Source organism: Rhinopithecus roxellana, chromosome 7 (assembly GCF_007565055.1).
Source record: "Rhinopithecus roxellana isolate Shanxi Qingling chromosome 7, ASM756505v1, whole genome shotgun sequence".
Taxonomy (NCBI): Eukaryota; Metazoa; Chordata; class Mammalia; order Primates; family Cercopithecidae; genus Rhinopithecus; species Rhinopithecus roxellana.
In genome coordinates this window covers 42,568,072-42,585,487 of record NC_044555.1, presented here as the reverse complement: position 1 = coordinate 42,585,487, position 17,416 = coordinate 42,568,072, and the positions used below count along the sequence as shown (strand labels likewise).

Below are 17,416 nucleotides of genomic sequence, written 5' to 3'. Positions count from 1 at the left end.
CAAATGGCATCTAATTAACCTAAAGAACTTCTGTACAGCAAATGAAACTACCATCAGAGTGAACAGGCAACCTACAGAATGGGATAAAAATTTTACAATCTATCTACCTGACAAAATGCTAGTATCCAGAATCTACACGAAACTTAAACAAATTTGTAAGAAAAAAAATTCAAAAAGTGGACAAAATGTATGAACAGAAACTTTTCAAAAGAACACATTTATGCAGCCAGCAAACATATGAAGAAAAGTTCATCATCACTGGTCATCAAATAAATTCAAATCAAAACCACAGTGAGATACCATCTCACGCCAGTTAGAATGGTAATCATTAAAAGGTCAGGAAACAACAGGTGCTGGAGAGCATGTGGAGAAATAGGAATACTTTTACACCATTGGCAAGAGTGTAAATTAGTTCAACTATTGTGGAAGGCAGTGTGGTGATTCCTCAATAATCTAGAACTAGAAATAACATTTGACCCAGCAATCCCATTACTGGGTATATACCCAAAGGATTATAAATCTTTCCACTATAAGGACACATGCACACGTATATTTGTTGCAGCACTATTCACAATAACAAAGACTTGGAACTAAACAAAGGGAGGAATAGCATTAAAGGAGAAATATTTAATGTAGATGACAGGTTCATGGGTGCAGCAAATCACCATGGCACATGTATACCTATGTAACAAACCTGCACATTCTGCACATGTATCCCAGAACTTAAAGTATGATTTTTAAAAAGAAAAAAAAGTCAGTAAAAAAAGAATCAAACAGAAATTCTCTTGCTCAAAAATGCAGTTGGCATATTGAATAATGCATCAGAATCTCTTACCAGCAGAAGAGGTGAAGCAGAAAAAGAATTAATCAGCTTGAAGACAGGCTATTTGAAAATACACAGAAGAGACAAAAGAAAAAATAATTAAAAAAAAAAAAGCATGTTTACAATATCTAAAAAAAAAAATCCAAAGGAAAAGTCTAAGGGTTATTGTCCCTAAAGATTACTTAGAGAAAGAGATAGGGGTAGACAGTTTATTCAAAACTATAATAACAGTGAATTTCCTATTTCTAGTGAAATATATCTATATTCAAGTTCAAGAAGGTTATAGAACACTAAGAAGATTTAACCCAAATGAGACTACCTTAAAGCATTTAATAATCAACTCTCAAATATCATGAATAAGAAAGGGACCTAGAAGTAGCAAGAGAAAAAAAATAACATCAATGAGGCTCTAATACATCTGACAGCATTCTTCTCAGTAAATTCTTACATGCCATGAGAAAAATGACATTTATCTAAAAGTGCTGAAGAAAATAAAGAAATTAACCTAGCATATTATATCCAGTTACATTCCTTCAAGCATAAGGAGAAATAAAGACTTTCCCAGAAAAACAAAAGCAGAGGAATTTTATCAACACCAGATCTGTCCTACAAGAAATGCTAATAAAAGTTCTTCAATAAAAAATAAAAAATCACTGAGCAGTGGTTTGTAGTTCTCCTTGAAGAGGTCCTTTACATCCCTTGTAAGCTGGATTCCTAGGTATTTTATTCTCTTTGAAGCAATTGTGAATGGAAGTTCATTCCTGATTTGGCTCTCTGCTTGTCTGTTACTGGTGTATAAGAATGCTTGTGATTTTTGCACATTAATTTTGTATCCTGAGACTTTGCTAAAGTTGCTTATCAGCTTAAGGAGATTTTGGGCTGAGACGATGGGGTTTTCTAAATATACAATCATGTCATCTGCAAACAGGGACAATTTGACTTCTTCTTTTCCTAACTGGATACCCTTGATTTCTTTCTCTTGCCTGATTGCCCTAGCCAGAACTTCCAACACTATGTTGAATAGGAGTGGTGAGAGAGGGCATCCCTGTCTTGTGCCAGTTTTCAAAGGGAATTTTTCCAGTTTTTGCCCATTCAGTATGATATTAGCTGTGGGTTTGTCATAAATAGCTCTTATTATTTTGAGGTACGTTCCATCAATACCGAATTTAGTGAGCGTTTTTAGCATGAAGGGCTGTTGAATTTTGTCAAAAGCCTTTTCCGCATCTATTGAGACAATCATGTGGTTCTTGTCTTTGGTTCTGTTTATATGCTGGATTACGTTTATTGATTTGCGAATGTTGAACCGGCCTTGCATCCCAGGGATGAAGCCCACTTGATCATGGTGGATAAGCTTTTTGATGTGCTGCTGAATCCGGTTTGCCAGTATTTTATTGAGAATTTTTGCATCAATGTTCATCAGGGATATTGGTCTAAAATTCTCTTTTTTTGTTGTGTCTCTGCCAGGCTTTGGTATCAGGATGATGTTGGCCTCATAAAATGAGTTAGGGAGGATTCCCTCTTTTTCGATTGATTGGAATAGTTTCAGAAGGAATGGTACCAGCTCCTCCTTGTACCTCTGGTAGAATTCAGCTGTGAATCCATCTGGTCCTGGACTTTTTTTGGTGGGTAGGCTATTAATTGTTGCCTCAATTTCAGAGCCTGCTATTGGTCTATTCAGGGATTCAACTTCTTCCTGGTTTAGCCTTGGGAGAGTGTAAGTGTCCAGGAAATTATCCATTTCTTCTAGATTTTCTAGTTGATTTGCGTAGAGGCGTTTATAGTATTCTCTGATGGTAGTTTGTATTTCTGTGGGGTCAGTGGTGATATCCCCTTTATCATTTTTTATTGCATCTATTTGATTCCTCTCTCTTTTCTTCTTTATTAGCCTTGCTAGCGGTCTGTCAATTTTGTTGATCTTTTCAAAAAACCAACTCCTGGATTCATTGATTTTTTGGAGGGTTTTTTGTGTCTCTATCTCCTTCAGTTCGGCTCTGATCTTAGTTATTTCTTGCCTTCTGCTAGCTTTTGAATGTGTTTGCTCTGAGCTTTTGCACAGCAAAGGAAACTACCATCAGAGTGAACAGGCAACCTACAGAATGGGAGAAAATTTTTGCAACCTACTCATCTGACAAAGGGCTAATATCCAGAATCTACAAAGAACTCAAACAAATATACGAGAAAAAAACAAACAACCCCATCAAAAAGTGGGGAAAGGATATGAACAGACATTTCTCAAAAGAAGATATTCATACAGCCAACAGACACATGAAAAAATGCTCATCATCACTCGCCATCAGAGAAATGCAAATCAAAACCACAATGAGATACCATCTCACACCAGTTAGAATGGCAATCATTAAGAAGTCAGGAAACAACAGGTGTTGGAGAGGATGTGGAGAAATAGGAACACTTTTACACTGTTGGTGGGATTGTAAACTAGTTCAACCATTATGGAAAACAGTATGGCAATTCCTCAAGGATCTAGAACTAGATGTACCATATGACCCAGCCATCCCACTACTGGGTATATACCCAAAGGATTATAAATGATTCTACTACAAAGACACATGTACACGTATGTTTATTGCGGCACTATTCACAATAGCAAAGACTTGGAATCAACCCAAATGTCCATCTGTGACAGACTGGATTAAGAAAATGTGGCACATATACACCATGGAACACTATGCAGCCATAAAAAAGGATGAGTTTGCGTCCTTTGTAGGGACATGGATGCAGCTGGAAACCATCATTCTTAGCAAACTATCACAAGAACAGAAAACCAGACACCACATGTTCTCACTCATAGGTGGGAACTGAACAATGAGATCACTTGGACTCGGGAAGGGGAACATCACGCACTGGGGCCTATCATGGGGGGGGGGGAGGAGGGAGGGATTGCATTGGGGAGTTATACATGATATAAATGATGAATTGATGGGTGCTGACGAGTTGATGGGTGCAGCACACCAACATGGCATAAGTATACATATGTAACAAACCTGCACATTATGCACATGTACCCTAGAACTTAAAGTATAATAAAAAAAAAAATAAATAAAAATAAAAAATCAATAGTGAGCAATAATAAATTATTTGAAGGTACAAAACTCACAGATAAGAATAAACACTTTAGAAAAGAAAACACTGATGGTAAGGGTTGGTGGCTCACGCCTGTAATCCCAGCACTTTGATAGGCCCAAGTGGGGCCTGTGGTCAGGAGCTTGACCCTAGCCTGGCCAACATGGCAAAACCTCATCTCTACTAAAAGTACAAAAGTTAGCTGGGCGTGGCGGTGGGCACCAATAATCTCAGCTACTCAGGAGTCTGAGGCAGGAGAACGGATTGAACCTGGGAGATGGAGGTTGCAGTGAGCTGAGACTGCACCATTGCACTCCAGCATGAGTGACAAGTGTGAAACTCCATCTCAAAAACTATCAAACAAACAAAACAAAACAAAACAAAACAAAAACACCAATTACTATAACACTGCAATTGTGGTGTGTAAACTACTCATATCTTGAGTAGAAAGACTAAAATATAAACCACTAAAAATGATAACTACAACAAATTTTCAGGACGTAGACAGTACACTAAGATATAAATAGAAACAACAAAAAGATAAGAAACAGGGGCATGAAGTTAAATTGTACATTATTTATTCATTTTCTCCTTGCTTTTTATGTAATATGATTTAAGTTGTCATCAGCTTAAAATAATAGGTTATAATATAACATTTGCAAGCTTCATAGAAACCTCAAATGAAAAAACATACAACAAGCATACAAAAAGTAAAATGCAAGAAATTAAAACACTGTATTAGTTTTAATTGACTCAGAGTGCCACATCGCTGGGGAGGCTTCAGGAAACTTACAATTATGTTAGAAGGCACCTCTTCACAGGGCAGCAGGAGAGAGAATAAGTACAAGCAGGAGAAATGCCAGATGCTTATAAAACCATTAGATCTCATGAGATTCACTCATTATCATGAGAACAGCATGGGGGAACCTCCCCCATGATTCAATTACCTCCATCTCTTCATGCCCTTGACACATGGTGACTATGGGGATTGCAATTCAACATGAGGTTTCTGTGGGGACACAGAGCCAAACCATGTTCCATACCATCATAGAAAATCACCTTCACTTAAAGAAAGGCAGGAGGGAAGGAAAAGAGGAAGGAAAGATCACAAAACAACCAGAAAACAACACATAAAATGGCAGGAGTGTGCTATTATTACATATCAGTAACAACAAATAATGTAAATGGACTAAACCCTCTAATCAAATAGTATAGAGTGGCTTAATGGATAATAAAATAAGACAATCTGCTGCCTATAAGAAACATACTTCACCTATAGGGACACACATAGACTAAAAATTAAAAAAAAAAATAGAAAAGATATTCCAGGCAAATGAAAACAAAACAAAAAAAAAATTAGAAGTAGCTATACTTGCATCGGGCAAAATATATTTTAAGGCAAAAACAATAAAAATGATAAAGGAGGTAATTATATAATGATAAAGAGATCAAATCAGCAAGAGGATAATACTTTTAAATATATATTCACATAACACTGGAGCACCCAGACACATACATAACGTGAACTTTTTTAGAGGGAAAGAGATAAGCTCCAGTACAATAATAGCTGGAGACTTCAGCACCCTACTTTTCATGTTGTACAGATCATTCAGGCAGGAAAAAAAATTAGACTTAATTTGCACTATAGACTAAATGGACCTAATAAATATTTACAGACCATTTCATCCAACAGCTGCAAAATACATATTCTTCTTTAAGGCACATGGATCATTCTCAAGAATAGATCATGTCTTGTCCATAAAACAAGTCTTAAAAATTCAGAAATAATGAAACCATATTAAGCATCTTCTCTGAAGAAAATTGAAAACTATAGATCAATAAGAAGAAGAATTTTGGAAATTTTGTGAACACATGGAAATTATAAAATATGCTGCTGACTAACCAGTGCATCAATAAAGAAATTAGGAAGAAAATTTAAAAATGTCTTCAAGCAAATGATAACAGCACTAAAGAGGGTATTAAAAGGAAAGCTTATCACTATAAGTGCCTACATGAAAAATTTAAAAACTACAAATAAGCAGTCTAATCATGTATCTTAAAGAATTAAAAAAGAAGAGCAATCCAAACCTAACATTATTAGAAGAAAATAAGCATAAACAAATGAAATATAAATAAAGAAAACAATACAAAGACCAAAAAAATTAAAAGTAAGTTTTTTGATAAGATAAACAAAATCAACAAACCTTTAGCCAAAGATTTTTTCAAATAAAAGAAGACACAAATAAATTCAGAGATAAAAAATTAGACATTAAATCTGATACTGCAGACATTCAAATGATTACTAGGGGCTACTATGAGCAACTATATGCCAGTAAATTGTAAAAACTAAAAAAAGAAAAGAAAAAGAAAAAAAAAAGGATAAATTTCTAGATACACACAGCCTACCAAATCTGAACCATGGATAAATTCAAAAGCTTAACACACCAAAAACACGTAATGAGATTTAAGCCATAGGAAAAAAAAATCTCTCCCAGCAAAGAAAATCCTGGAACCCAATGTTTTCACTGCTGAATTATATCAAAACACTTAAAGAAGAGGTTATATCACTCTCACCCAAGCTAATCAAATAATAACAAACGAGCAAATACTTCTAAACTCATCCTATGAGGCAAATATTACCCTGACACCAAAATCAGACAAAGACACATAAAAAACCTAAATGTCAATATCCCTACTGAACACTGATGCAAAATGGTTAATCCTAGCCAATTAAATTGAACAACATACTGAAAAGATCATTTTTCATGCTCTTCATGATTATTCATAATAAGTGGGATTTATCCCTGGGAGACAAGCATGGTTCAGCATATGCAAAACAGTCTATATGATAATTCATATCAACAGAATGAAGGAAAAAAACTACATGGTCACTTCAATTGATGCGGAAAAACCACTAGATAACATTCAACATACTTTCAGGATAAAAATCCACAAAAATCTGGGTATAGAAAGTCCATAATTTCACACAATAAAACTCATGTATGACAGAACCACAGCTAGTGTGATATTGAAAATCTTTCCTCTAAGAACTGGAATATGACAAGGATGCCCACTTTCACCACTATTATTCAACATAGTATTAGAAGGCACAGCTACAGTAATCAGACAAGAGAAAGAAAGAGCATACGAACTGTAAAGGAAGAAGCAAGTTATCCTTGTTTGCAGACAATATGATCTTGTATTTGGAAAAACCTAAAGACTTCATCTATATATATATATATGATATATATCTATGATATATCATATATATATCTATGATATATCTATGATATATATCTATGATATATCATATATATATCTATGATATATCTATGATATATATCTATGATATATATCTATGATATATATCTATGATATCTATGATATATATATGATATCTATGATATATATATGATATATATATATATGAAGTGATGAACACATTCCATAATGTTGCTGGATACAAAATTAACATGCACAACATCAGGAACATTTCTATATGCCAACAGCAAACAATCAGAAAAAGAAATCAAGAAAGTAATTCCATTTAACATAGCTACACATAAAATAAAATACCCGGGAATTAACTTACCAAAGAAGTGAAAGATCTCTATGATGAATATTATAAAGCACTTTCACAAAAAAATTGAAGAGAACACCAAAAAAAAAAAAAAATGGAAAGGTATTCTACAATCATGGATTGGAAGAATCAATATTGTTAAAATGTCTATACTACCGAAAACATTCTACAGATTCAATGCAATTTTTACCAAATTACCATGGTATTCTTCGCATAAACTATTGTAAATTAATATGGAATCACAAAAGACCCAGAGTAGCTGAAACTACCCTGAGCAAAAAGAACAAAACTGGAGGAATCACATTACCTGACTTCAAATTATAATGCAGAGTTATAGTAGGCAAAACAGCTTGGTGGTGGTATAAAAACAGACACACGAATCAATGGAACAGAACGGAACCCAGTAACAAAGCTATACATCTACACTAGACTCATTTTCAACAAAAATGCCAAGAATGTACATTGGGGAAAGGATAGTCTCTTCAAAACATTGTGCTGGGAAAACTGAATATTCATAGGTGAAAAACTGAATATTCATAGGCAGAAAAATGACACTAAATTCCTGTATCTCACCATACACAAATATTAAATCAAAATGAATTAAAGACTTAAATCTAACACCTCAAACTATGAAACTACTGAAAAGAATTTGGGAAACTCTTTAAGATAATTGAATTGAACAATAATTTCTTGAAAAGAAAACACCCACAAGCACAGGCAACCAAAGCAAAAATGTACAAATGGAAGCACGTTTCAAAAGCACAGCAAAGAGTAAAGTGAACAAAGTGTAGAGACAACCCACAGAACGGGAGAAAATATCTGCAAACTCTCTTCCTGGCAACGAATTAAAAACCAAAATATGTAAGGAGCTAACAGAACTCTAGGAATAATTATAATGATCCATTTTAAAAGTGGTAAAAATATCTGAATAGACATTTCTCAACAGAAGACACGCAAATGGCAAACAGACATGTAAAGCTGCTCAGCATTATTGATCATAAGAGAAATGCAAATCAAAACTACAATGAGATATCATCTCACTCCAGTTGAAATGGCTTGTATGCAAAAGACAGGCAATAACAAATGCTGACAAGGATGTGGAGAAAATGTAATGCTTGTGAACTCTGGGGAATGTAAATTAATACAACCGATATGAAGAACAACTTGGAGATTCCTCAATAACCTAAAAATAGAGCTACCATGTGATCCAGCAATCTCACTGCTTGCTATATACCCAGAATAAATGAATTCAGTATATCGAAGAAATATCTGCACTCCCACATTTTTTACAGCACTGTTTACAGTAGCCAAGACTTGCAATCAACTTAAGTGTCCATCAACAGATGAATGGATAAAGAAAATGTGGAACATATACACAAAGAAGTGCTATTCAGCTATTAAAAAAAAATTAGATACTGTCATTTGCAAAAACATGGATGGAACTGGAAGTCATTATGCTATGTGATATAAGCTAGTCACAGAAAGACAAACTTAGCATATCCTCACTTATTTGTTGTAGCAGCTAAAATTAAAACAATTGAACTCATGTAGATAGCAAAATGATGGGTACTACAGGCTGGTAATGACTATAGTCAACAATAATTTATTGTGCATTTTAAAGCAACTAAAGGAGTATCATTGAATTGTTTGTAAAACACAGAAAAGATAAATGTTTGAGGTGATTGATACCATATTTACTCCCATGTGATTGTTATGTGTTGTATGCCTGCATCAAAATATCTCATATACCCCATAAATATATACATCTACTATGTACTCACAAAACTTAAACATTAAAAATTTTAAAATAATAGACAAATAAACTGAAAACTAGTTATAATAAAGTCAGAAAATGCCTTTCTGAACGTTGTGCTTCTAACAGTAAAAGTAGATACAAGTTGTTTCATTTATCTACTTCAATTCCATGATAGAAGATTTATCTAGTTATGAATGTAAAAGTAAGATTGATAACCTGTTCTGAGAAACTGCATTACAAGAAAACAAGACAAGCAAAAGCAAAAAGCTACTATTTAGATACATTAATCTATATGCAATTGTTGACTAGGAAAAAATTTAAATTGAAAAATTAACAATAAAAAGGTACAATTACATTCTGAGATATAGTACGGTGGTTAAGAATTTAGGCTTTGTAGTTACACTATAGGGATTTCAATTTTGACTTCACAAGTCATTAGCTGCATAATCTTAGGTAAGTTATTTAACTACTATAAATCTCATTTTGATCAGCTAAATTGAGGAAAATAGCTTACCTCATAAGGTTGGTAGCATTGAATGAGTCAATTTATGTAAATCACTTGGAATAATGCCTGGTTCATAGCAAGCATTAACGAATCATCATGTCTTATTGTTTTTGTAGTGATCTAAAACTATTCATTAATCTCTGTATACAAAACAAAACACAAATAGTAAGTGTACGTTTCAATACTTTTTAATAAAGTAAACATCCATAGATAACCAGAACCTGGGTCAACACCTTAATGCTTCCCAAGCTAACAATTTTCTTGACTGCTAATGATATGGGAGTGCTGGGAAGGGAAGAGTATGGTCCCTTTAAATGATACAGAAGCAGGAAGGGAAATGCTGGGTAGAGAAAGGCGGGACCCTGGATAGGACTCCACTCCCACAGACCTAGGTGAGGACAAGCATTTCCTGCCCAAATGTTGCATTTCCCAAGACCACTGTGGCCTGCCATGCCTCCATCCTTGGCCTGTGAAAACCCTAGACCCTAGCGGGCAGACACACAGGCAGCCAGACATTGAGAGGAACACATTGGCGAAAGAGCACATCGGCAGAAGAAGACACAAGAGACTGATCATTCTGTGGACTTGGAGAGTAGCACGCTGGCAGAAGACCACACGAAGACCACACTGACAGGCACCGGCACGACTGGCAGGAGGATGTGAAGTTTGGCTGGGGCAGTTGGAGAAGAGCGGCCAGACTCCAGGGGAAAACCATCTCCTTTCTGGCTCCCTGATTGAGCAGAGAGCTACAGAAATCCCTCTGTCCTTGTGATAAGGAAGGGGGTCAAATTGAGCTGGTTAACACAAACTACCTATAGACAGCAAACTAACAGAACACCCTGTAACACACACCCACACTCCCTTGGGGTGGAAACCCCACAATCTGCCCCTCTGTATGCTCCCCTAGAGGTTTGAGCAGCAGGGGCACTGTTAGAAGGGAGCCACACCCCCATCACACACTCTGCGAGGGGAACAAGGGAACATTTCCGGTTTCACTAACAGTGTAGTTTAGTTTTTTCTCTATTGAAAACTTCTGCAAATAAATTATACAATATACTTGATCTGCTCAAAACTATTCTTCCAAGTCTACCATGTTTATACTTGGGCTGATGCTCAATTATATTTATTGTTCAATAGTATTCTATTATATGGGTATACTATAATTTATGTGTCTACTTTAATGTGGGTGTATATTTGTCTTGAGTCCAGTTATTTTGTTCTTGCTATTATGATTAAAGTTGTGATGAAAATAACTGCATGAATTTTTGAAGGAAGATATATGTACATTGCTGTGGGGTATATTTCCAGGAGGTGAATTATTGGCCCATGGGGTATGCATGGATTCAGCCTTTCAAGATATTGTGAAACAATTTTTGGAAATCGTTATACCCTAAACAACAGTTAATGAGAGTAGCATCACATCCTTGCAAATACTTTTCATTTTATTCATTTTGGTGAATGTGCAGTGTATGTTATCGTTTCAATTTGTATTTCCTTATGAACAATAATGCTAAGTATCTTTACATATATTCATTAGCCACGTAAACATCCTCTTTTGAGAATTAACTATTCCAGCGTTTTACTCATTTATCACTGAGTTGTCTATCTTTTACTAGTGGATTTGTAGAAGTTCTTTATATATTACGAATGAGTCCTTTTACAGATATATTTCTTGAAAATATCATTTCCCACACTAGAACTTGTTTTTATATTCTCCTAATGTCTAATGGTAAACATATATCTTTAATTTTAATGGAGTCTAGTTTCAATATGTACATGTATATATTCTCTTTACATTTAGTGTTTTTTGTGTTTCATTTTTAAAATATTTTCACATTCTAAATTCATAAGGGTATAAATGTTTTCTCCTGGATATTCTTCCTTTTACTCCTCACAGTGCGAACTATAGTCACTTTAATAGTCATATAGTAATCAGGATCCATTATTTGCATATTAGTATCCAAGTGACTCAATAATATTAATTGGAGATTATATTTTTTTCTTTATTGAACTTCAGAGTCATGCATGTCATAAATCAAATATTTTTAAAGTATCTATAGTTTCTATTCTGTTTTATTGGTCTAATTGCACATCCATATTCTTAATTATTGGAACTTTATATTATATCCTGATAAATGATATATATATTATATATACATATACTAATCACCTGAATGTGAGATGTAAGAAGATAAAAACAGATAGATAGCAAAGAAGTTGAAAAAGATGATCAATACAATGTATGTGCATGTATAACAATACCATAAAATTGCTTAGCATTGTTCTCAGAACGTGCTTTACTTTAATAGTCTTTCTTTTTAACAGTTTTATTATTGCTAACAAAAGGCCCTTATTGTAATTATGTCTAGCTTTGTAATTTAAAGATTAAACTTAAAGCAATTCAGCATTAAAATTATTTATTTGCACTTAAATTTTAATATTCTGTCTCAGGCAGAAACATATTTTTTATTTAGAATATCTTGAAACATTAATCACTCCAAGGCCTATATCTGCAAGATAAATAAAAAGAGTAGATGAATTATGCTATTTCATTTTAATGCAAACGATACAAGATATATCTTATGTACTACATATATATTTATTCCATAATTGAAGGTACATAGTTTTCAAATTCTATTTTGATAAGGGATAATTATGCCAGAGTTAATTCCCAGCAATTTTTTTTTTTTTTTTTGAGACGGAGTCTTGCTCTGCCGCCCAGGCTGGAGTGCAGTGGCCGGCTCTCAGCTCACTGCAAGCTCCGCCTCCCGGGTTCACGCCATTCTCCTGTCTCAGCCTCCCGAGTAGCTGGGACTACAGGTGCCCGCCTCGTCGCCCGGCTAGTTTTTTGTATTTCTTAGTAGAGACGGGGTTTCACCGTATTAGCCAGGATGGTCTCGATCTCCTGACCTCGTGATCCGCCCGTCTCGGCCTCCCAAAGTGCTGGGATTACAGGCTTGAGCCACCGCGCCCGGCCAATTCCCAGCAATTTTGTTTTCTGGATGGTACATAAGATAATGGTAAATCTGAAAATGATTGGAAGTTTAGATTCCATGAAATATGATAGTTAATATTTAGTTTTGTTTCTAAACGTTTTATTTTCTTTTCTTTTCATACCATCCTCATTTTTCTCATTTTTATCTTATCTTTTGACATATTTCTCATGTTTTACATCTATTTTTTACAAAATGCATCAGACAATTAATGGCAGCAATATTGATAGGAGAAGTATTTGAAACAAACCGAACATCCATCAACAGGGATATGGATAAATATGCCACTCACTGTTCATATTAAGTAAAATTCTACAACTATTTCTTTTGTTGGAGTGATGAATATGTATTGGTAGAGAAATATTAGCATACTTATAGGCAATAGGAAGTGATCAATAATATTTCTTTTATAACCTAAGTTTGGGGAAAATAGGCACATTTATGTTTAGAAAAAAAAAAAAAAAAAAAAGGTTGTACACCAAATAGTTAAATTTGCTTACTTCAGAGTTGCAAAATTGGAGAGAAAAAATATGAATCCATTAATTTTCACTTTTTAATATGTAATGTGTATTAATTTCATTGACATTTTATCAAGAAGAAGGGCTTCTGTTTAAATTATGTAATTCATATTGTTAAAAATAAATTCAGATTGTAGTCCTCAACAATATTTCCAAAGTGTACTTCCATGGCCATTGGAAGCCAATGGAATTAAAGCTAATAAAATTGAAGTCACTAATACATTAAAAAATCTGTCTACAATTATTTTCTTATACATATGTTCTTTGCAACAGATGCACAATTATTGCATTGAAATTTAATCAGCAAATTTGCTCTAAAATAATAAAAAGGTAACAGAGAAACTGTTATGAAGTAGAGCATAAACCTCAAATAAAGACATATGGATGCTACGAAAACTTTCTCCCTCCTTTTCAAAATGTCAGGTTAATATTGAGTACTACATGATGTCACCCATAAAATTATTTCACCTTGACCTATCCTGTTAAAATACCTTTTAAATTTTATAATTTACAGTTGTTCTATAAATTCTTTTCTAGAGCTCAAAATAAGAAGAAATATGAAATTGAAATTATTGAAGTCAAACAAATTCTGAGTATCAGCAAGAAATATTTTGTGTTTTGCATTTGTAACTGTGTGCTCAAAAACAAACAAGCAGAGGAACAAAAAGGTGCATGCTATTTGCTAGGAAAAATGTTGGAATATTTATTAAGTTATCCAGCCAATGGTTCTTCATCATTCTTAAATTGTCACTAGTTCTCTGAAACAGAGTTTTTTCTTCTCTGAATAAGGGCCAATTTTTAAGTTCATATTCCTGAAGAAAATTAAAACCTTGTCAAAAATTAGACGTTTCTTTTTTCCACTTCATCTCTATAATCCACATTGATATACCACAATTTCATAAATTCTTCACCTGTAGATAATTAAATGCTCTTAGTATTAAATAAAATTTTTTTTTCAGGGCAATTAACAAGTAAATACTTACTTTTATTCCAGGTGTTCTGTAACCTGGTGGTTTTCTGAAAACCAGGCAGCCCTACACCTATGTCCTCTACAAAAATTTGTCTGAGACAGCGCGGTGGCTCACACCTGTAATCCCAGCCCTTTGGGAGCCCTAGGTGGGCGGATCACCTGAGGTCGGGAGTTGGAGACCAGCCTGGCTAACATGGTGGAACCCATCTCTACTGAAATAGAAAAATTAGTTGGGTGTGGTGGTGCACGCCTGTAATCCCAGCTACTCAGGAAGCTGAGGCCGGAGTATCCCTTTAATCCAGGACAGGGAGGTTGCGGTGAGCCCATACCACGCCACTGCACTCCAGCCGGGGCAACAGAGAGAGCCTGCGTCTCAAAAAATAAAAATAAAAAATATATAAGAAAAAATTCTGGAGCTTTATGGACGGTGCTTCTTTAAAATAAGTAGCCTTAGACATGAACCACTATTTCTATGAACCACTGTTTCTATGTGAGTCCAGTATCAAAAGCTGTGCATTACTCTAAGTATCTTAGTGTTAGGGGTTGTATATCCATTAGTTTTGCCTTATCTTTGTGTAATTCACAATTTTAGGGATAACTCCAAACTTTCTGAATCAGTTTCCAGTTAAATGATCCATTACTGGATCAGAAGTTTCACTTTTTGTTTTTCTTTTTTTTTAGAAGTTGATGACTTTATGTGATGAAAGCTGTGCTTTCTTCTTCAAAATGGATGTTGTATATTAAAATATATCAAACATAGCTCTACAAAGTATTATCTCAAAACCTTTGGATCTACAATGCTGAATATTAAAGAATAGCTCACTTTACCTGCCACTCACTTTCTTACTGTCTGGAATGTTGACAGTAGGCCAAACAGACACAAGCATCATTTCTTGCTAGTTTTCTGCATCCCATCCTATCTGCCTGCACACCAGTTACTAACTTGCCAATTCAGCTTCTTGGCACTTGTGACAGTATCTGTAGCAACCAGCATGTTCATATTATTTGATTTTTTACAATGGCCATGCATTTTATTTTACTTTTTATTTTACTATTTACATTTTATTTTACAAAAATGTTATGGTGCCAAAGCTGCAGAGGCATTTTACAACATGTATTTATTATTGTTTCCAACCACAGAAACATCCAAATCATGCTATATTTTTAACTTAAAATTTGCATGTGGTGTAAGATAAGGGTCCAATTTCATAATCTTGCATGAAGATATCCAATTTTTCCAAGACCGTTTATTCAAGAGACTATTCTTTCTTCATTGTCTATTTGCTCACCCTTGTCAAAGATCAGCTGACTGTGAATGTATAGATTTTTTTCTGAGACTTCTATTCTGTTCCACGTGTCTGTGTCTGCTGTTGTGCCAGCACTAAACTGTTTTGACAAATGTACATTTTTAATATGTTTTGAAATTAGCACGTGTGATGCCTCTTGCTGTATTCTTGTTCAAGATTACTTTGGCTATTTGGGGCCTTTCTGATTCCATGTGAATTTTAAGATTATTTTTTATATATCTAAAAAGAATACCACTGGAACTTTGATAGGGAATAAAGTAAATTTCTGATACCTTTGAGTTGTATGGACATTTTGACAATATTAATTCTTCAAATCAATAAACATGGAGCATCTTTGCATTTATCTGTGGCTTCTTTAATTTTTTACGTAACTGTTTTATAATTTTCGTGTACAAACCTTTCACTTCTTTAAGTTTATTCCTAAGTATATTTTTTGCTATTTTAAATGGTATTGTTTTGTTAATTTTTTTCAGATAGCTCATTACTATTGTATAGAAACCACTGATTTTTGTATTTTGATGACATCTTTGCGTGAATTAAATACTTACACCTAAGAGGTGAAACCATAAAACTACTAGAGGAAAACATAGGAAGAAAGATTCTTGACATTGGTCTTGACAATAATTGAACATAACATCAAACACACAGGCAACAAAAGCAAAAAAATAAAATAAAACAAAAAATATAAACCTGTGATACTACATCAAAATAAAAAACTTCAACACAGCAAAGGAAACAATCAACAAAGTGAAGAGACAACCTACAAAATGGAATAAAATATGTGCAAACCATATATTTGATAAGGGAATAATATCCAAAATATATAAAGAAATCATAAACTCAGTAGCAAAAAAATAAAAATCCTATTAAAAATGGGTAAATGATCTGAACAGACATTTCTTGAAAGAAGACATACAAATGGCCAAGAAGTATATAAAAAGGTGTTCAACATCACTAATTCTCAGAAAACTGCAAATCAAAACCACTATGAGATATTACCTCATGGCTGTTAGAATGGCTACTATCAAGAAACAAAATGTAAAAAGTGATGACCAAGGTGTGGAGAAAAGGGAATTTTTCTACGCTGTTGTTGGCAAAGTTGGTACAGCTGTTATGGAAAACAGTATGGAGGTTCCTTAAAAAGTAACAAATACAACTACCTACAATATGACGTAGCAATCTCACTTATGTGTATATATGCAAAATGATTGAAACTAGGATCTGGAAGAGACATTAACACTCTCACATTCATTGCAGCTTTATTCACAATAGCTGAGATATGTAAATATTCTAACTGTCCATCAATGGATACATTGATTTTTTAAAACGTGCTGTATATACAACATTGGTCAATGATGTAATGACATGTATTAGCTGAATCCAAAGTTGATGTGAATTCTAAAATTATACCAAGACCTTGGGGGTGGGGGGGGAAAGAAATTTTAAAAAAAAGAAAAGAAAAAAAAAAGTGCTATATCTACAACATAAACCTGTGGCCCAGCACAGTGGCTCAAGCATGAAATCCCAACACTTGGGAGGCCAAGGCGGGTGGATCACCTGAGGTCAGGAGTTCTAGACCAGCCTGACCAATGTGGTGAAACCCCGTCTCTACTAGAACTACAAAAATTAGCCAGGCTTGGTGGCGTGCACCTGTAGTCCCAGCTACTCGAGAGGCTGAGGCAGGAGAATGCCATGAACCCCGGAGGCAGAGGTTCCAGTGAGCGGAGATCGTGCCCCTACATTCCAGCCTTGGTGACAGAGCAAGACTCTGTCTCAAACACTTGGACTCTGGAAGGGAAACATCACACACCGGGGCCTATGATGGGGAGGGGGGAGGGGGGAGGGATTGCATTGGGAGTTATACCTGATGTAAATGACGAGTT

The 17,416-nt window shown here is 34.6% G+C and overlaps 1 non-coding gene across 1 annotated transcript; it reads left to right on the top strand.

The window, feature by feature from the left end:
* Positions 1-16,880: 16,880 nt before the first annotated feature.
* LOC115898886 lies at positions 16,881-16,952 on the top strand. Its single transcript, XR_004058540.1, has one exon. It is a non-coding gene; the product is annotated as a small nucleolar RNA SNORD45 (small nucleolar RNA).
* Positions 16,953-17,416: the final 464 nt, after the last annotated feature.